Source organism: Parasteatoda tepidariorum, chromosome 7, assembly GCF_982258835.1.
Source record: "Parasteatoda tepidariorum strain Cologne lab strain chromosome 7, Ptep-v5.0, whole genome shotgun sequence".
Taxonomy (NCBI): Eukaryota; Metazoa; Arthropoda; class Arachnida; order Araneae; family Theridiidae; genus Parasteatoda; species Parasteatoda tepidariorum.
The window spans coordinates 90784758-90808213 of NC_141761.1; the positions used below are offsets into that span (position 1 = coordinate 90784758).

Here is a 23456-nt window from a genome sequence, read left to right on the forward strand (position 1 = left end):
AAAAATTGATTTAGCATGATAATAAACCCTAGTCTTAAAGCTGTCACATTAACACGTCTTGCAGAACTTTTCAATTCTACACAACCATGTGATTAGTCGCAAATACCCAATCGGAGTATTTGAAATGTACTTGCTCATGCGTTTTAATCGTTTTTGTTATAATTATTTATTATTTGTATGATTACATTTCCGTGTGGCAACAGTTTTTTTTGTTGTCGTTTGTTTTTATAGAACGGCGAAATGTATCGCAGTATGTAATGTGTAATTTCTTTGCTTAATATATTATTTATTTAACCAAGTTGAATCGTTTGTGAATCATTCCACTAAATCATAAATAACAGGTTATGGGCTCCAGCAAGCTATTTATGCGAAGTTAAATAATGAAATAATTGAGTTTGGCGATAGTTAAGCGGAAGTGTTAGTGCTAAGTTAATTCATATTCCGAAAGTCAGCAATTGCAGTTAGTTTAAGTAATGGATCAAGGAAAAATCCAAGTGAAACCATTAAGTGGTAAAAGTGATTGGGCAATCTGGAAATACAGAATTAAGTTTGTTTTGAATTATCATGCAGATGCTCTGGAAGTTGTTGAAGGAAAGATATACAAGCCAGAACTGCCTGAGCCAACAGCTTCTGAAACTATCAAAAAGAAATATAAGGATGATCTCAGAGATTTTAATAAGGCAAATAACTGTGCAATGGTGGTGTTAACCAACTCAATGACAGAAGACACATTACAAAAGGTAATGAGATTTAATAGCGCAAGAGAAGTTTGGCTGGAACTTCAGAAAATTTTTGAAGATTCTTCTGACAACCAGCTCTATAACATTTGTCTTAAATTCTTTAAATTTAGTTGGTCGGATGATGATATGTCAGCTCATTTATCAAAGCTCAAAAATTTATGGAATGATTTGAATAGTGGTCTTCAGAGTAAAAATGAAAACCGGCTACCAGAAATGTTGCTAATTTGCAAAATTTTGGACACTCTTCCTCTGAATTATCGCCATTTCAAGTCAAGTTGGTTACTATTAAGTGATGAAAAGCGAACATTAGATGAATTAACAACGCAACTATGCACACATGAAAGAGAATTAAAGAAAGATCCAAGAGTTACAGAAATTAAGGATCAAGAAGCTCTAGCAGCCAGCTCAAATCTAAAGTACAAGTCATTTTCGGGCAAGAAAAGCAGCAGTAAGTGCAATTATTGTCATCAAAGAGGGCATTGGGTAAAATCATGCAAGAAATGGATAGCAGATGGAAGACCTCCCAAACCAAGCCATCCGAATATCAGTAAAGGTAATAATAACAATGCTGTAAACATGACACTTTTGGCTGTAGATGATGAAGTATTTTCTGCTGAAACAAGTATTGAAGACTGGTTCATTGATAATGGAGCTTCAAGACATGTAACAAATAACAAGTGCTGTTTTATTGATTTTCAAAACTTTGAAATTCCTCATAGTATTACAGTAGCAAATGGAAAAAGTTTACCAGCCATTGGTGAAGGAAGCATTAAAATAATGACAACTGTGAATGGGAAGAATCAAGTCAAAAACTTAGAAAATGTTTGGTATGTACCAGAAATTAGCAAAAACTTATTTTCTGTTCTTGCAACTCAAGATAGAAATCAGAACAGTGTATTTGAATCTACATTCAAAAATTGTTATTTAAAGATTAATGGTGAAATAGTACTACATGGTATACGAAATATTGGAGGTGGTCTCTTCAAGGCAGTCATGAAAAGTTTAGTTCCAGAAACCCAAGTTGATGTGAACATGACTGTAAGTAATGATTCAATTCTTCAACTTTATCATGAAAGATATGGCCATCAAGATAAACAACATATAAAATCAATTATTGAAAGAGAATTAAATGTCAAAGTCAAGGCTGATACAAAACTATGTGAAGCTTGTGTCTATGGCAAAGCTCATCGTTTAAAATTCGGCAGGAGGAAGAAACCTACAAAAGCAGGAGAATTGATCTCAACAGACATATGTGGTCCATTTGATGAATCATTCCGAAAATTTAGATACTTTGCTGTCTTCAAGGATGACTTTACTAAATTTAGGTACGGTTTCTTCTTGAAGCAAAAGTCAGAAATAAAAGATATTCTTGAAGATTTTATAGTACATGCTAAAAATCTAGGCCATGACATTAAAGAAATAATCAGTGATAATGGAGGGGAATTTGATAGTGAAGCAGTCAGGAAAATTTTGAAGAAATATGGGATAACTCAAAGATTATCTGCTCCATATACACCTCAACAAAATGGCAGTGCCGAACGAGAGAACCGGACCATTGTTGAGATGGCTAGAACTTTAAAATATTCAAATGAAGATGTAAAATTTCCAGCATCTTTATGGGGAGAGTTCATAAAGGCTTCAATTTACATATTGAACAGAACAGGAAAATCATCAGTACCTAATACAAGTCCTTATGAATTGTGGATGAACAAGAAACCAAGAATAAAACATATGCGCATCATAGGATCCGTCTGCTATGCTCACATCCCAGCTCAAAAGAGAAGAAAAATGGACAGGAAGGCAACAAAGGGCTACCTTGTTGGATATGATGGAGACGAGAGGTACCGCATCTATATCAAAGAAAAGAAGATAGTTATTTGTTCTAGAGATGTTGTATTTGAAGAAAAACCCTCCATGACAGAACATATAATAACATTGCCTCCTGAACAAGTTGAAGATATACCTGAACATGAAGAGAAGAAATTCGTAGATGAAAATCCACAAGATAAGGTAGAAAAGACAGAGCAGACAGGAAATAGATCTAGAAGACAAATTACAGCTCCTAAATGGACTAAAGATTATGTTATGGAAGGTTCTGAAATGTTTGAAGAAACTTCTCCAGAAATAAACAGAGTGACAAGTAAAGAAGAATCCAGTTGACAATTAAAGAATGTGTCCAAGAAAGCTCTTTAAAGTGATCCAGAAACCTTGGAAGAAGCTTTAACTAGTCCAGATGCAGAAGAATGGAAGCAAGCTATGAAAGAAGAGCTAGAAAACTTAAAAAGAAATGAAACATGGGACATAGTACCTAAGCCAAAGGGAAGAAAAATAGTAAAATGCAAATGGGTCTTCAAAAGAAAATTTGATAAAGATGGACAAGTGGAAAGATACAAAGCAAGACTAGTTGCTCGTGGATATACCCAAGTAGAAGGAATAGACTATAAAGAAACCTTTTGTCCAGTAATAAAATCAAAGTCTATTAGGACATTATTGGCATTTTCAGTTGAGCAAGATTGGCAAGTCCACCAACTAGACGTTACAGCTGCCTACTTAAATGGAAAATTGGATGAGACAATTTTCATGGAGCAGCCGCAGCTAAATCTAAATGAAAGATCATACGAAGAAGTTTGTTTGCTGAAGAAAAGTTTGTATGGTCTCCACCAGTCTGGTAGAGAGTGGAACCTATGTCTAGATGGTTTCTTGAAATCAGTCGACTTAACAAGATCAAGAGCAGATCCATGTGTTTACTTCAATAAGGAAATAGAATTGATAGTTGGGGTTTATGTGGACGATTTAATTATTGTATCTAGTAGAAATTCTACAATTCAAAAGTTTAAAGAAGACATAAAATCTGTTTTTGAAGTTAAGGACTTGGGTGAAATACACCATCTACTATCTATCAGAATAACCAGAAATGAAGATGGTTCCATGACTCTAGACCAAAATACTTATAGTAAAGAACTACTAGAGACAACTGGCATGTTAAATGCCAAGGGAGCTTCTACACCATTAGACCCAGGCACAAAATATAGACAGGCAACCGAAGACAATATGGTGAGTGCAGAAGGAGCTTTAAAATATAGGCAGGTTATTGGAGGCCTCTTGTACTTGGCAGGGGGAACAAGACCTGATTTAGCTTTTGCCACAACATATATGAGCCAATTCAATAGCTGCCCAAGTAAAGAACATTGGGCTGGTGTGCAGCATATATTGCGTTACCTGAAGCAGACGAAAGATTTGAAACTGACTTTCCAAAAGACTGGAAAGAACTTAGAGGTATTTTGTGATTCAGACTGGGCTAATGATAAGATTGACAGACGTTCATTCAGTGGCTATGTGGTATTGCTCGCAGGTGGAGCTGTTTCATGGAGCAGCAAGAAACAGAGGACAACTGCTCTGTCAACTGTTGAAGCCGAATATTTCTCAATGTGCCATGCTGCAAAGGAGGTATTGTGGTTCCAAAAATTCTTGCAAGAAATAGTGAATGAACAGTTCCTAAGCTTTCCACAGAATGTACATGTTGACAATCAGGGTGCTATTTCTTTAGCCAAGAACCATGTAACTTCTGAGCGAAATAAGCACATAGAGCTTAGACATTTTTTTCTTCGTGAAAAGGTTGAGGAAAAACTATTGGCGTTTATTTATGTACCTTCTGGGTCAAATGTTGCAGACATGTTCACCAAAAGTGTGCAAAGAAAGTCTTTCCACAACCAAAAACTTAGTATAGGACTAAGGGAAATCTAATCAAGGGGGGGTGTTATAATTATTTATTATTTGTATGATTACATTTCCGTGTGGCAACAGTTTTTTTTGTTGTCGTTTGTTTTTATAGAACGGCGAAATGTATCGCAGTATGTAATGTGTAATTTCTTTGCTTAATATATTATTTATTTAACCAAGTTGAATCGTTTGTGAATCATTCCACTAAATCATAAATAACAGTTTTTATGTTATAATTATATTTTTTGATCATCATTTGAGAAAATTAAAAAACTCATTATAATAGTTAAAACTATTATATAAATATTTTGTAAAATAAATATGAAAGATATAGCACCTCAAAGTACTTTTTGAAGTGATACTTCTTATGCGACTTCCAACAAGGTTGCGTTAAACGTTTAACGCTACATTTTTATTGGCCGGGAAATCACGTGGTAGGATCCAGTTTTCCCTCATTCATTTCCATATTGTTTTGGTTCTCACTAGCATAAAAATAATAAAACTCATAAAAGTATTGTTTTTCTACAAATATTTTAGTTTGATTAGATACACAAATAATTTTATAGGGTAGTATTTTTTATTTTCAAACTTAGTGGATAACAATTGTAAAAAAATGAGTGAAAACAACCCCACGAACAATGCGACGGATTTAAGGTTATGTCAAGGTACCTCTCTTGTGAATATCAATTGATTGTTAGGTTTTCTCTTTTCTAATTGCAATTTATATTTCCCCAAATGCAGCCATGAGGGATATTAAATTATTTATTGCAAAATCTCTATTGCCACTATCCACTGCAGGTTCACAAGCTCTGGCAGACGTTACTGATGAAGAAATTGATTATTGTGAGCGGCCTGTGATCCTTGCAGGAGATTTTAATGTGAATTTCTCGTTACCTGCAGCTGAAACATTATTAACCTTCCTTAAAGACAAATTTGGATTGGAAATGATAAATGGTAGGAATGATCCAACAGGGGGAACTACCATTGATGCAGTTTTTGCAAGAAATATTGAAAAAATAGAACTCAAACATTTCGTATCTTACCTTAGTTATCATAATCCCATTGTAAATGTTATAGATTTGGATATTTCTCTGTGGCGACAGCCACCTATCGTTAAATACTTTCACTGCGCTGAAACCGTCTACCAGTTTTCACGTTCAATCATCATCTTGCCACGCGCTTGTTTTTTTATAAAAAACATTATCGTTCTTTTTCTTGCCATATTTTTACAGATCTGTTATATTTAATAATAACACTTGTTAAGTTTGTTTGTTATTTGAATTCGTGATTATTGATAAGTTAATTCACCTTCTGATCTATACTTACCACGAGCTACACGAATTTACACTGTTGACCCGGACAGAGAATTTATACTGGTGACAACGAACTGTGAATTATGCCGAACACAAATGAAAGTGAAACTGGCACTACTGAATTGGCTCGAGTTGCCGTTAAATGTCCACAATTTTGGAAAGATAATCCTATCATCTGGTTTTCTTAAGTCGAATCGCAATTCATTACGAGTGGAATAGCACAAGACAATACAAAGTACCATATTGTCGTTGCATCAATTGAAACTGAAATCTTGGCACAAGTAAGTGATATAATTACTTCACCTCCAGTTAATAATGTGTATAAAACATTAAAAAGTAGACTAATTGAAGTATTTAGGGATTCGGAAGAGACACGACTTAAAAAACTCCTTCAAGATATCGATTTAGGCGATAAACGCCCATCTGCATTGCTTCGCCAAATGCATGATTTAGCTGGCGATAGCGTGGATGACAAATTTTTGAAATCGTTATGGCTGCAAAGACTGCCTACACAGATGCAAGCTATACTTAGTACTTCTTCTGACGAGTTAAATAAACTAGCAATGATGGCCGATAAAATTGCCGATGTGTCAAATTCAAATGAAATTCACTCTGCTACGGTAAAATCGACACTGCAGTCTGAAAACGAAATTTTTGGTTTATCTGACACTATAATTACCATGCAAACTCAAATTAATGAACTGAGTAAAAAACTAGATAAAGCATTGAGATTTCGTAGTCGTAACCAAAACAGGGATGAATACAAACGTCGTGATCGCTCTAACAGCAAAACACGGATGTGTTGGGATCACTTTCGATTTAGAGACAGGGCAAACAAATGCATTCCTCCTTGTAGTTTTAAGCCGGAAAACTAGGATGCCAGACGTCGTTGGTGGCAGGCGTTTATGGCAGAAAAAATAAATGCCGCTTAATCACTTGTGAGAAGACATTAGGTCTTAAATTTCCTGTAGATACAGGTGCAGATATATCCGTCCTACCACCATCTGTTGCAGAACGTAAAAAACAAGAGTCAATTTTAAATTTAGTAGCTGCTGATGGATCCAAAATTCCTGTTTATGGAAAACGTTCCTTAACTGTTGACATAGGTTTACGTCGTCTTTTCAAATGAACTTTTACGGTAGCTGATGTTTCCAGACCTATTTTGGGTGCAGATTTTTTGTCAAATTCCGATATACTTGTCGATTTAAAGCGAAAATGTTTGATTGACAGATTAACATCAGTTTCAACTTGAGGTAAAATAAGTGCAGACAGTTTACTTAGTATAACTACTTTAAAGTCTTCTTTTGAACTTGATAACCTCATCAAAAAATACAATACCGTATTTGATGATATTGAATATACGCCAAACCAAACCAAACTCACGATATCACTCATGTTATTGAGACTAAAGGACCTCCTGTGGCAGCTAAGGCTAGACGATTATCTGCTGACAAGCTAGAAGCAGCTAAAGCTGAATTTTCTGTTTTGGTCCAGAAGGGGATTTGCAGCCCTTCTAATAGTTGTTGGAGTAGTCCTCTACATTTAGTTAAAAAATCAGATAGATCTTGGAGACCTTGTGGGGATTTTCGGGCATTAAATGCAAAGACAGTGTCGGATAATTATCCCATACGTCACATACATGACTTTTCCTTGAATTTGTATGGAAAAACTGTCCTTTCCACTTTGGATTTAAAAAGAGCATTCCATCAAGTACCAATGCATAAAGACGATATAAAGAAAACTGCTATCATAACACCCTTCGGTTTATTTGAATTTAACTACATGACCTTTGGGTTAAGAAATGTCGCCCAGACCATGCAGAGACTCCTTGATCACATCCTTCAGGGTTTGTTTTGTATACATTGATGACATACTCATCGCTTCTTCCTCTATTGAGGAGCATTTGTTGCATCTAGATGAAGTACTCCGTAGGTTGCAGGCACATAATTTAAAGGTAAATTTATCTAAGTGCGTGTTTGCTACTCACAAAGTTAAATTTTTGGGTCACTTCATTGACCAAAAAGGTATAACTCCACTTCCTTAAAAAATTCAAATAATTGAGAATTTTCCCAAACCTTCAACTGTTAATGAACTTCGTAGATTCCTTGGCATTATTAACTTTTACAGACCATTTCTTCCTCGAGCTGCTGAAAAACAATTTGTTTTAAATGGAATGTTGGGTGTCACAAAGAAAAATGACAAGACTCGTTTAGTATGGTCAGAAGAGTCAGAAAATGCTTTTACTCAGTGCAAAGAAGAGCTAAAAAATGTAACTTTTCTTGCCCATCCTGATTCTAAAGCAACACTTGCACTTATGTGTGATGCTTCTGATAAGGCCATTGGAGCATCTATTCAGCAAGTAACCAGTGACAATAGTTGGGAGCCTCTTGGTTTTTTCTCTCGTAAACTTAGCGTGACAGAGCAAAAGTACAGCACATATGATCGAGAACTTTTAGCCATTTTTGCAGCTATTAAATATTTCCGTTACATATTAGAAAGAGTAAACTTCATTGTTTTCACTGATCATAAAGCTTTAACTCATGCCTTGAATCAAAAATATGACAAACTCTCACCTCGACAAATTAACCATCTGAATTTCATTGCTCAATTTACAAGTTACATTCGACATATTAACGGATCTCAAGATCCTGTTGCAGATGCCTTTTCAAGAATCAACAGCATTAAGTTCCCTCAATCATTGAACTTCGATGAAATCGCTCATTCTCAAAAAAATGATCCCGAATTGCAACAAATTTTATCTGATACTAGTTCTAGCATTAAACTTCAACAACTTCCAATACCCAACAGTGAAAATTTCATATTCTGTGATACGTCAACTAAATTCATTCGTCCATTTATTCCTGAAAAATTTCGTACCCAAGTATTTGACGCCGTGCATAACCTTGCTCATCCTGGTGTTAAAACTACTGTGAAGCTAATTACTGATCGTTTTATTTGGCCAAACATGAAAAGAGAAATCGCAAAACAAGCCAAATCATGCATAGCATGTCAAAAAGCAAAGATTTCTCGCCATGTTCACTCGCCGCTGCAAGAATGTATTGTTCCAAGCAAAAGATTTAGCCATATAAACATTGATTTAGTTGGACCTATGCCTTCTTCACAAGGGTTTTCATATTGTCTCACATGTATCGATAGGTACACGAGATGGACTGAGGCAATACCGTTGACAAATATACAAGCCGAGACAGTTGCTCAAGCTCTTTACACTCATTGGTTTGCTAGATATGGGATTCCTGAAGGTATAACAACTGATCGAGGATCTCAGTTCAGAAGTGAACTATTTCGTACTTTAGCAAAAAACTTTGGTATACGTCTTTCGTATACAACGTCATATCATCCTCAAGTGAACGGAATGATAGAAAGGTGGTATAGGGTTCTTAAGCAGTCCATTATGTGTCATACCTCAATCCACTGGACTTTTGCTTTACCTGCGGTGTTACTTGGATTGCGTTCTGTGTATAGAGAGGATTTGGGATGTTCTCCAGCTGAGTTGGCTTATGGAGAGAATCTGCGTCTTCCAGGACAATTTTTTATCACTTCGGAAATAGAGAAGGTCGATAATATGTTTTTGCAAAAATTGAATCGTCACCTACAAGATCTTAAGCCAGTCCCGACCTCTTCTCACGACAAAAGACATGTTTTTGTTTTCAAAGACCTGGTTGCTTGCACACATGTTTTCTTATGAGTTAATGCAGTAAAACCAACTCTTCATACACCTTACACTGGACCCTATGAAGTTTACAGTCGTAACGACAAAACTTTCACTATCAGAATAAAAGGTAAAAACTGTGTAATGTCAATTGATAGAGTAAAACCAGCTCATTTACTCTCAGATAGTTCTGATTTAGCAGAACCGCCAGATATTCCTTCCAAATTGGTACATAATAGTCCTGTTTTACCACCAACTGAAAATGATCGAATTCCTATAGCTATAAAAAAGACTCGTTTTGGACGAGTGGTACACTTCCCAAAAAAGTTAACTGAGGAATTTGAACTTTAATTATTTTTTTAACACCTCTTTAATAATGTTTACATCTCCACTCAAAAATGATAATTAAAAGATGCAATCAATTGTGAATTGTAAGCATTGTTAATAAAGTTTGTCTTAAAGAAACAATATGATTTCACTAAAAATCAATTTCTACCCCTTCCTATTTTCATTTCCACATTACGAAGTTTCACTTCTTACGCGCGGAGGGACTTCACGCATCATTTTTTTTTAGTTTGTTTTGATACGCATATAATTTAATAGAGTAGTATTTTTTATTTTCAAATTTAGTAGATAACAATTGTAAAAAATGAGTGAAAACAATCCCACGGACAATGCGACGGATTTAAGGTTGTGTCAAGGTACATCTCTTGTGAATATCAATTGATTGTTGGGTTTTCTCTTCTGAAATTACATTATGACGCATTCACATACATTATTAATACAAATACATTTTCCCGGGCGAGACGATGAGGCAACCACAAGCACTTCCACTGGTTCAAGAGGTCTACGAGGGAAAAATGCACAATATTACCGTGATAACAGAGCACGGAAGCGAGCGGAGCAGGAAAAAGAGTCGTTGAATAGAACTAGTGATCCTTCTACGACTGCTGATTCTTCTACAGTTAACGTCACAGATTGCGAAGTTTAACTTTTTCCGCGCGGAGGGACTCCACGCACTATTTTTTTTTATATTATCTTTTTGTGCTAATAAACATAAAAATAGTTACAATGAATTTTAAATAAACTTTCGTTTCTGTGTGAGACAAAATTTAATTGTAATACAGTCATTTAGTAAATAATGAAAGAATTGAATTGTAACTATACTAAATTATGAATACCAAAAAGTATTTTACTTAGTTAAAATTGCTCCCATTCGCATATTTTTAACTTTCTACTTCACAATCATGTCCATGATTCAATCATTCGTAATTATCCCTGAATTTCTTTGATAAACTAACTTTATAAATAATTCTTTGAAAAAGTTGCAAAAGCGATGAAAAATTATCGTACTATTAAAACTATATTAAACAATTTTAAAAGTAACCAGATGTAAGAGGAACTCATTGACAAACCAAATAAAATGAGTAATTTAAAAAAAACTTTGTGTGAAACACTTAAACAGAAAAAAACGAACGATTGTCACAGATTTTCACTATTTAAATATTAAAAGGTTTTCGCTGCATTTAATATTTTTAACACAATTTATTTTTAAAAATAAATTTAACTGAATAAATGTTTTTATTTGCCATGCTTTAAACTTTCAAGATGAAATCACCAAATTTTACTACGTTTATCAAATTTTATCACAAATTGTAAAACCATATTTTATGTATACATCCATTAATATTTTTTTCAGGTTCAATTAAAAAGATGTGGTTCACATTGCTAGCAGCAAAATTACTTGGACCCTCAGAATTTTCCAATTTACCCGATATTTTACAGCCACTTTACGACCAATATCGCCCCTACATAGAATTGTCAGATATACCCTATATTTTATATCCATCATTTAGCCAATATCGGTACCATGTTGACCAATGTAGGCCCTATATAGGCCATTATAGGACCAATATTAAAAATTCTAGGCATCCCAATATTGATCAATAGGTGCATGTTCTTGTAGAAACCATATTGAGTAAATTTTGAACCCAACTGGGGCCAAGGCAAAATTACTGTTATATAATTTATGCATATAATTTACACAAATGTGTATTGCTAGTCCTTAAGAGAAGGTTATTAATATGTAGGATTTTAATTTATATCGAAGCTTGCTTGATGAGTTTTCAGTTATATTGATTGAATATTTTTGGTTCCAATATTTCAAATAGTCCAAATATTTTTTTAAAAATACGAATAGGATTTTTTTTTATTGTATGTTATCAAATTTTCGGTCGTATAGTTCCGAATTAACAAAATTTTCTCTCAGAAGAAAGGAAACGTATGAGAATCTATTTTTTTAGGTTATAATGAAATAAATGGAATATTAATTTGAATTAAAAAACATTCCAAAATATTATTAAAGTAATTTTAATCAATATTATTTATATCTATTGACATCTATTTAAATACTATTTGTATTTTTTATCTTTATATTTTTCAGTTCAAGTATAACTTGATTAATACTTTTAACATCGCTAACAGTAATTTTTACTTCTGAACAGCGCTAAAAGAAGAACATTTTATATATATACATGTGTGTATTTCCTCGAAAACTTACATTGAAAAAAAAAATAATAATTTTTTTCCTTCGAATTAGTTTTGAAAAATTATGGTCCTTTTTCTTTCAAAAAGAATACTTTTAAAAGCATTTATTTTTTTTCTCTTAATTGATAGTTTTATTCTTAAAATAGCTTTGCAACGCTCAAAGAATAAATTAATTAAACCTTAGGGAAAACGAAAAAAATTCCTTAGAATTAGAAAATATATATATTAGCTTGTAAATGCTCCCTGGAGTGTTTTAGAAATGAAGTTTAGAATATCTAATTTCTCTTCTGTTAGTGACAAATAAATTATACTTTCACTTTATTTTAATGAAATAAGAATCACATTGATATTATATTTAAATAAGAGTTGTGGTTTTCTTTCTAAAGTATTGATGAAAATAAAATAGAAAATATTGTTAATTACATTAAAATATAAGTTTCTTAAGATAAACATTTTATTTTTTGCATTATAACTTGTAGTAATTTGCATCAAATTTTTACAGCCAACAAAAATTATATCTGAAAAATAAGTTTATTCTAGAAAAAAAGTTGGAATTACCCATACTGAATGTCAGGTGCTTTCATAAATGTACAGTGCGCGAAAAAACGAACCACCCTGAATAACTTTTGATCTAATGTTTGGATTTTCACGTTCTAGGACTCAATCTTAATGGCTGGAGAGGGTGATTTCAACGATGCAAAAAAAAAGTAGAGACGACATTTTAAGTTTGGAAATAAGACACAAAAGGGCTTTTTTAAATTTTCGACAGATTCGGATTTCTGAACCCCAAAATATAGGGGGGCAACCGCAATCTGAGATATATGGTCAAAATAGTTTGTTCAGGAGAGCTCCTCCAAAGTTTGGACCCCTTGATGTTAATTTGACATTTTGCGTATTCCCCTATATCTCAAGAACCTTTTAAGCGAATTGAGAAAATTTTTCACACAAATATAAATAATGAACGCAAAAAATTTAATACCCTACAATTTAAAAGTTTTTCGACCTTTCTTAAACAAAATTTTAAAAAAATAATAAATATTTACAGTGAGTTATTTTTTGCACGGAATTATCTAGATAAACAAATTTTATAATTGTGTGTAAAAAAAATTTTATTCTCTTAAAAAGTTCTCGAGATATAGGGAAAAATGAAAAAAATAAAATTAATAACTTTATATATAACTAAAGCAAAATTGAATATATATATATGTATGTACATGGATGATGCTCAGAAATGAATTTCAAAATGAAGATAAAGCAAAGGAAAATTATAGACATATGAAAAAAAGGGGGGGAATAATAATTAAAAAAATAACAAACAACTGATTAAAAAAAAAAGGATGAAATTTTTTCAAAGGAACCGGAAAAAAAAAGATATAATCTTTTTATCAGCCCACACGATTATATCCGCAAAAAAGAGTGCTTTCTGATATTGTATCAATATAAGCCAAAGCAAAATATATTAATACAATAGTGTGAGTATATATATATATATATATATATATATATATATATATATATATATATATATATATATATATATATATATATATATATATATATATATATATATATATATATATATATATATATATACGTTTCCATTTACTTTATCCTATCAGTTTATGTATCCCGCTTCCATCAGTTTCCACTGACTTATTCAGTGTTTCACAATAACTCAGCAAAATAAAGGCACTTACTTTTTAATTTGTCACTATAAATATTAAATAGTATTTCTTAACTCTTCCAGCTTTACTTTAAAAAAAATCGAAAAATATTAAGCATCAGAATCGAACATAAATATATTAATATTTATGCTTGAATCTGATGCTTAAAATTAGTTTACTATAAAAAAAAACGTGTATTCGCTGTATTTATTTTCAAAATTTTGCTGCAAAACTTCTTTACAAATTCAAGTGGACAAAATATTAAGCATTGATTATTGCGAAACAATATATTTTTAATATGTAGTTTTATTTTTATCATTATGAAAATGCAGCGTTCGCATACCCTAGAAGCAGAATATATTAAAATATTCAAAATTGTAAATTTGAAATTTATGCGAAGCTTCGCAAGTATTTTGAGCATTATAATAAGGCAGCAATACAAGTTTTATTGCGTTTTTCATATTTTGTGCAAAAATATTTATAGACTTATTTCACTAATTATACTAATGAGATGCTTTCTTCAATTTGGTTCAAACTTTGATGGAATGTTTCGGAAGGGTTGCAAATAAAGCAGATAAATACTATTTTGATGAAAATTTAAATTTCCATCAAGTAGAAAAACTAAATGTGCATATAGCAAAATTTGACGTTATAAATATTAAATAAGCATTGAATATTAAAAAAATCATTGAAGTAGTTTAATGTAGTAGTTTAATTTACACTGAAAACAAAAACAAAGAAAAGAATGTTCAATATTATCAGAAAACTTTGCAATTTACCGAATTTCTGCACAATGAGGACACCAAAATGCTACGTAATTTTTACCGAAGAGCCTTTGTTATGATTTTAGTAAAATTAGCAACTAAACAAGATTTAATAACATGGAGATAAAATTCGGTAATTTAATCATATTTCGCGTAAAAACCATACGCTTAATACGCGTAGAAACCAAGCACGGCGTAAAAACCATTTATTCAGTTAAATTTATTTTAGCATCAAAATTCCCGATAAACCATTATCATATGAATGGAAAATCACCAAATGAGAAGTTGAAATACTACACATTTTGGTTTTATTAGCCAGAATTACGATTTTTTTTTAACTATTTTAACTATTTAATTTTTTTTTAAATATTAGTAGCGTGAGAAATTAATACATCCACCACTGAATATGGAGTTATATTTCATTATAATTACTGTTCATATTTCCTAAGAAGATTCAAGACTAAACGAACTTTATTGTAACTGTTTGCATTACAAGTCGTGCAGACTTTTCGTGCAGAGGTTTTTCAAATTTAAAATAAGGAAATTTCTCAATTCCTGTTCCAGAGGGTGCTAGTTACTCTATAAAAGCAAACGATGTTAGTTTACACATCAGATGTCTTGGAAAAAAAACTCTGCAATTTTTTATTACTAAATAACAGTTGAAATCAGTAGTAATAAGATTATTTGTCTTGAAATAAAATTTTGAATTGTACACTGAGAAAACAAATAAGGTAAAAACTACCAAAAATTCCATGGGAACAACAGAAGCCAGTGTGATTTTTACCAAAATATTTTGGTAATGGTTTGGGTAAGATAAACAATAAACATATATACATATTATTATTTGAGAAATTAAATCGAAAATTTGGTTATTTTGGTACTGCTTTATTTTGAGATTTCTTAATCTGTCTCTATGATTGATTGCACAAACTGCTTTAAATATTTTGAAATTGTATAACATTACTAATATTTGTCAATAATCGCAAAGAAGTTTTCAACGGATGGAAAATTATTGTGCATATTGAAGGAAGGAAAATTATTGTGCATTGGAATATTGAAGGAAAAATATTGAGCATTGGAAATAATTTCTTTTCTTAAAACCATACTTATAAGATTGGGAGAGTGTTAACACAGTATTTCTAAACATACACAATAAAAACTACGGTAAAAAGTACCGGCATATAGAGTATCGGTTCTGTTTACCATTAAATTTATTTTTACCGGAACATGGTACGCATCAAAAAACCTGATATACCGTTATTTTTACAATGATAATTACCGTAAAATCACAGAATCACTCAAATTAATTCAATGTTACTTAAAAATTTACCGTTTAATATTTCACTATAAAAGTGGATTTTATTTTAGAATGGATTTTATGGATGATGCACCCAAAGTGTCGGTACTTTAAACAAACCGCAGTTTGATCCCGAAATTTTTTACAGTGTATTTGCATACTGAATATTGGGAAAAATTTCATTCTAAATGTATATAGCTCGTCAAAATATCTCTATTATAAACATTTGTATATTTTATCTAAACATATTTTATAAAAAAAAGGAATTAAACTGTATGCAAATTTTCCTGCTGCACATATTTCCTAAATTATTTTTTTGTTTGTTTAATTAACCAATTTAGGGCTGGTAGGACGAGAAAGAAGCGTTACTCCAGGACCGCATATGAAATGTAATTTTAGAGTACAGAATTGAGATCACGCCCGATTGATCTTCAACCATTAGAGTCTGAAAGGCTTGTTTCCTATATGATACTGTCTATAAGAATTGAAGGCCATGATAGCGCTGAACTCACATTCATGAGACGGGAGTTCGAATCCAACCGGCTGAAGACTCCCCTTATAGTAAATGGTGACTGGTGCAAGTTAAATATGTTGGGTCATGAAGTCCACCATGTTCCCATAGCATATTATACCTCTGGGGATATTGAATTGGAGACTGATCGTTCTCTGGTTCAGGTCAAAATTACGATCTGTGGATGTATGAATGGATCCGTCCTACAAAAGGGTGTGACGTATGAGTGTGGCAAAAGTCGAATTCTTACCATAGATGACGTCACTGAAAAACAAGAACAATCACATCCCTTGCCTAAAATGGTTCACGACAACAACAATAAAAGCAATAAAAAAGTAATATGTCATTGCTGTCTTAAGGAGTTAAAATATTTGGTTTTAAATCGAAATATTGATAGAGAATTCATACTGTTTGTACTTAATTATCAAAAGTTTTAAATTATAATCACTAACTGTCTTACGATCGAAAATAATATTACGGTCGTTGCCCTCAAATCACCATCCAAAACTTTCCTTCCCAATGTAGGTGAGAGCAGGATCGAGAAATGACAAAAGAACTCAGCATCGTTTATTTACTTTGAATGGTGTATTGAATGGCATACATGTCAAGAACCGTAATCACGGTAAATGCCGTGTCATGACATTAAGAGTTCTGGAATTCCATTAGAGGTCTAATAGAGCTATTCGGAAAGAGCACGGCGCTTTTAATTCTTATTGATTCTAATCAATGCAATCTCAGGAATATTGCTGAGGAATCTTTTTAGTATGACAGCGAGTATGAAAACTTTCTTCTTTACTACAAAATTACGAGAAGCATTAAAAAAATTGTGTAAAACATTTTTTAATACTTGTTTTATTTTATTTACTCCTTTTATTGAAATGAAAAATGAGAATATTGAAAAAAGACTAATTTTATTTTATTTTATTACAGTCATTGAACAGCAGACCCGATTTTTAGGTTTACGACTACTAATGTTACACTACAACTACGACTACAACTTCATAGCCTTGTAATTTTGAACCCAATCCAGAAGACAAGAGAACTCCTGGATCAAGTATTGGGAGAAATTTGCCGTCGTGGAGAACTTTTTGATGGAACTAACCCGCACTTGCTTGACATGGAGAGGAAGACCGCGAGAACGTCCCACGGTTAGCTTAACGGCAAAAGGACTCTAACCCATGATCCGTCCTACCACTGAGGATTGGTGGGTTCGTATTAACCAACCATTTCTGGGATTCAAACTCGGTTCACCTCATTGGAAGGAGAACGTTCTCTCCCCTGAGCTAACGCGGCTCAAAAAAATAAATATAAAGAAAAATTAAAGATGAGAATATAGCAAATAAATCGCTTTGTGGTGATGCATGTGCTCTCGAGGCTGCCGTGAATATTTTAACCAAAATTGCTTTAAACATAAAATTAATAAAATTTTATTAAATTCTTATCCATAGATTTACAAGATCAATTATTTAATAAAATGCGTGAACCAGTGTAGTGATTTATTTGTGAGGAGGCACATCTAGAAGTCAGGAAATTTGCTTTACGGTTCTGATTTAGCTTAAAAAATCAAAAATCCGTTTAATCAGTGCATTAAGAAAATGGTGAATTATTGAATCATTGAATTATTAAATTAATGAAATAGTAAATCAGTAAATCAATGTATCATTGGTTTAAAAAAATTGAATATTAAGAATTGATTTATTAATGAAGAGCTTAAGAGAATCATAAAATCCGTTTAATCGCTGCATTTTAGAATCGGTGAATTATTGAATCAGTGAATTAGAAAATCAGCGAAAGAGTGAATTAGTAATTCAATGAGTCGTTGATTTAAAGAAATGGCAAATGAGCGTATCATATTGTAAATTAGTAAAAAGGTTCAAAAAACTGTAATTTGTGGGCAGGCACGCCTCGAAACTCGCTGACAATATTTAAGAGCTAAACGATAGGCAACATTTTAATTCCTGAATTAGAAACATTTATCTTTTCGATTGTTTGGGCGAAGAAATTATCAGATGCATCAAAAACCGTAATTAAAAAAAACATTTTGATTCAGTTTACGATACTCTTTGTGGGACTTCATTTTTTAACAACAAAATTATTCAATAATTAACAACTGAACCAAATTTTCCAATACCTTTAATTGTTAAATCTATCTGATTTCATTTCACCACCTTATTGATGAAAATTTTAACTTTCTAGCCATAAATATAGATTATCATTTTTAAGCATCGTGCTCATTAATATTATTAATGAGTACATCAGGGTTTGAAAAATACATGGTCCGACATGCTTGGGCATTTAAATATTCTATCAATCAACCGTAAAATACAAATTTACCGTCCCATGAGTTTCGACAAAAAAGTCACCAAGATGTTGGATGTGTGTTTATGTTTATACATAACGCTGTTCTAAGTATTTAAATGAACTTTATGACAAATGTGTGTTAATAACAGATACATTTATAATTCTTAATAACAGATGTCTGTTAATATGTGTTAATTACAGATACATTTGTATGATTAGTAACAGATATATGTTAATAACAGATGTATTCATATGTTTTCATTAATATGCCATTGGAAAAAATGTTGGAGCACGTATTATGCAGATTAACGTGCTCGACAGAGCATGCAAAAATCAGGCTCGTAAAAATTTTTGAAGATTTCACACCCTGACACTCGTAATTTTGCAGAGATTCCTCCCAATTAGCGAATTCTTTCCAATTTAAGAATCATTTCCAATTAGCAAATTCAGCATGTTATTCTTTCCTATCAAATAATCAAGAAGTTAATGTAAGGTTTCGTTCTTGTTAAAATTATTACATAGTATTATTGTAACTAATCTATCTTCCGTCTGAAATTTATTGATTTTTTGTAAAGCGATGCTTTAAAAAATAAAAAATAAATCTATAGTTTAATTTTAGTTCGCTATTATTATTTTGCTTTTGAATTCAGAAAAATTATTTAAAAGCATAATATACTTTAAGTGCAAATATTTATCTAACGTAGAGTCTGTATTACATTCTTCGCCTATTTATCGTTGAATTTGTGTACTTAAACCATTTTAAGAAAAACCACTTTAAGAAATACTTGTTTGTTTTACATTTTCTCCCTCTTTAAAATTAAACAAAACGTAGTTATGAGTGGAAGTAAATATTGAAAATAAAGATGTAAAAAAGTGTAAGAAAAGATAAAAATAATGGCAAGTTTGTTTAAAGACTTCTTTAATTTTTCAAAATGTAAAAATACGTGTTTTAAGCTAACTTTACTCATATAAACAGATTTTACTTTTCAAAAGTGTTATAAAAGCATGTTTAAAATAAAAACCACTACAGAAATTAGTAATAATTGATCAAATAATTTTTTTCTAGAATAGTATCCAAGTTCCTAATTTACAAAGCCCTAGATATTTCTATAAAATAAAGAAAATTTATCGAATTTGAAGATCAAACATTCTTTTAAAATTTAGAAATCTTAAAAAATATAATTAAAAGAAAATTTATTTTTCTCTAAGTTTAAACAAACAAAATTTGCTACAGAAATGGAAAACAATTCTAATTATTTCACTCTTTGTTTAAAGAATATCATAATCTCATAAAATAAAATTATTGAAGATTTAAAAAAAAATGTTTTCTGAATTGCTTTACATGTCATAAACTGTAAAAAAAAGGTTCTTGAATATATGGAGCAGTTACTGTGCATGACCTAGATAAAATATCACTTTATTTAATAATATGATTTTTTTCTTTCTAAGTGCATATAATATAAATAAAAGGGCGAAAATTAAGGAATTGTTGTTCATATACTGTACATATATATGGCCCAACATGTAATCTTATTGTTAACCGATACAATATCTTATCTTAGTATTAAGGAAATTCTAAAGTTAGAAAAAGAACAATTTTTGAGATGATGATTCTAAAAATAACACTATTTTGGAATTTTTTCACAATTTTCTATTTTTAATATTTGCTGTTTAACACAAAATAAGGAGTATCAAGCATTTCCCTGATATCACTATACTTTTTTGAACCATGCTCAAGTTGAGAAATAATATTAAAAATTTTTTCAGGCAAATTTTTTCAACATTAACCTTTTTAAAAGGGCAAGTTTCTTAAAATTAGCGGACGAGAATAAGTTTGAACGTCCAAATAAAATTGTATGTCGATAATTTTTTGATCATTTTAAAAATAAAGCAATTTGTTGTATCTTTTGCTGTGCACACATATGCATTTATTTTTCATTACTCAAATAAATACGAAACGATAAAAAAAGACAATCAGTAATTTATCTACATTTTTCAAGAAAATAGTATGCTTAGTAAATAGTCTGCTGGTTTGCATCGAATAATTTTAAACAGCAAAACGTTTTTAATTTCTCTACAAGATTTAATTCTCAGCTAGCAAGCAATAATTTTAAGTTTTCTTTTAATAAAAACTTGACAATAATTTAAAGTGGAATTTTGCTCTAAAAGAAGACCTAAATTAAAATACTAAAAAATTTATCAGTATATTAATGAATAAATAATGTACTTGGTAGAATAGATAATAAGATTTTGAGAAATGTTAGCATTTAATTAAATAGTTGATAAAATAGTTTTGCCAAACACGCGCGGACAAATAATTAAAAAATTTATTTTAAGATTAAGACTATGTATAAGATTCTGAGAAATTTTAAAATGCTTAAAAATGGGAACTACGTATTCGTAGCAATAATTATAAAATAATGAAGAAATTGATAAATATATTATTCTAAATCTATGTATACGTATGTATATTTTTAAAATTGCATCAATTATGGAAAAAACAAACTGTAAAATAAAATTTTAAAAAAGCTGATATATAATCACATTTTATCAGAAACAAGTTTTCAAAACTCGACATTCGTTGAATAAAATGTTTTTTATTAAGTAAATGTTTTATTCAAATTTCTCCATTAAACTACGAAGAAATTTTTAGACGACTAAAAAAGAAATATCGTGTTTTATAATTTAAAGAAAAGGGATTAGCAATTGGTTATTAGCGAAAAAAATATGAATAAATTTTACGCTACGCACGTGAAGTTCCTCGTAAGTTAACCATATTTAAATATTAATCGCCCTATTTAAATATTTCTTCCTCATCACCAAATTATTTTTATTAATTAATTAATTTTTATTGTTTTCGGCTTCTAAATAAAAAACAGTTGAAACATAAGACTTTTCAATAGAAAAATATGTAAATTAATATAGCATAAAAAAATTTATACCCCATTATTCAAAGTTGTTCATCCACAATTAAATTAAACAATAAAAATATATCATAACTAATTATTAAAAATTATGTTTTGTATAAAATTATCTTTAGATTATCGAGTTTTATGAGTGGGTGCAATTTTTTTTTGTCTTCCTTTATTAGTTTTAAAAATCTGACTAAATACGCAAAAAAGTGAAATTAACATTAAAGGGTGTGAACTTCGGATCACTCTCCTGACTGACGAGATCATATTTCTCAGATTACTTGCTATATTTTGAAGGTTAGGAATCTAAATATGTAAAAAAAATGCTTATTCAGAGAAAGTACTGTTACTTAGTGGTCTGCAGGGTATCAAAAATTTTAGGAAGGTTAATTAATTAAATCAATTTACACTAACAGAAGAAGGCACATGTAATATTGTAGTGGAAGTCCATCGAGGAGAGGCGCCGCAATATCCCATCAAAAACGAAAAAGAACATAAAAAATCATACCTTCATCTCAGTCCACTGGAGAAAAGGAGACATCAAACAATTTGGCTTAGCTGCAATAATTTTAAAAAAGACACAAGGAAAAGTCCAGAGTTCAGATTTTTGTAGTTTATTAATGTGGATCACTTCTCTTCAAGAAAATCGTTGGGGGAGCAGAATCACAAGCATGTCCAGTTAGGGGTCACAAGGCATATATTTTAACAATGGCAGATAAGATTTCTGGGGATCATCTTTTCATCTCTAGTAGTAGCGTCAGTGGCGGCTGGCAGTGGTAGCAGTCGACAAATAAACATGTCGCTTCTGGAAAAGCGATCCAAAAAATTTAAGATGGTGATTGATTTTCGTTCTTGTCGAAAAACTGCATCCTTGAGGAGTCGGCGGGCAGGTACTACGCCATTAAGAAAGGATTAAAGTTCCGTGCCTCAAACAGAGAGAAAAACGGAGCAAACTAAACGCTCACTACGCGAGCGAGGTGACGGAGAAAATCAGAGTATCGAACCACCACTTAGTTCATGGCGAGGGAAAAACAAACAATCACAGCCCGCAAAAAGGCATCCACAGGTGGGTCGGAGAAATGACCGCCATGTCATTAAACAAACAAAAAAAAACTCCGTCTCTCAAAGAGAGGAGGGGGTGAAAATTAAAAATCCCTGTTAAAGGATCGTAGATTTTGAAGGGATCAAATATCGAATGCTACCCGCTCCCAAAAATGGGCGGTATTTATATATTTGGCCAGAAGTGGAAGTTAAACTCCCTAAAAAATGACACTAAAATTGCTTAAGGAGAGAACTGAAGTGAGTTGACTAACCCCTTAAATTTTAGCATAATTAAACATTAACGGCGACCGTACAGTAACTAAAAACATGTGTTGACATCAAAGGCCGCCGAAGGTCAAAGGCGTGAAGGTCGGCAGACAGTGAGGCGTCACAGTAGAGGGTTCAGGGGTGTCGGCCTAATTTCTAGGTCACAATCCCAACAGAAAAATTAAGATTTGGTGACTCAATGTCACATTTATACCCACAGCCCGCGAAAAAAATTTTGAAGAATTTTTTTTTTTTTTTTTTAAATTAAAAATTAGCAGAAAGGCCAAAAGTATTCGCAACCGAAAAGCATTAAAATTAACAATTTAACAACCTGCCATTGCAGTCCACCACATCAGCCTTAACAGACATTCAGATGTTACATAACATTAGATCTCAAAACATTTTTTGACAGTAAATTTGCCTCAAGTAGAAATGCTGTGCCCCAACATAGTTACAATAGTAATCACAACACAAAAACAGACAGTAACAGCTGTACATAGCTGATCTTGAATATTACAAAGTAAACAATCTTAATTGTTTGCTAAACAGTGAAAAACAATGTTAATTGTTCGCTAAAAATTGAAAACATAATGTTAATTGTTTTGAAAAAACAACAACAAAAACAATCTTAATTGTTTACAAAAACAACAACAACAAAAACAATCTTAATTGTTTGCTAAAAAAACTTTTGACCTACCCGATAGTCAAA

General features: G+C 31.6%; 1 long non-coding RNA gene across 1 annotated transcript in view; it reads right to left on the reverse strand.

Moving 5' to 3' along the window:
* The window catches only part of LOC139425994 (uncharacterized), a 72137-nt gene extending 49445 nt beyond the window's left edge, over window positions 1–22692 (reverse strand). The window contains exon 1 of the long non-coding RNA XR_015435609.1: window positions 21948–22692. This is a non-coding gene — a long non-coding RNA (uncharacterized LOC139425994). The remainder of the gene's footprint in view (window positions 1–21947) is intronic.
* Between the last annotated feature and the right edge of the window lie 764 nt (window positions 22693–23456).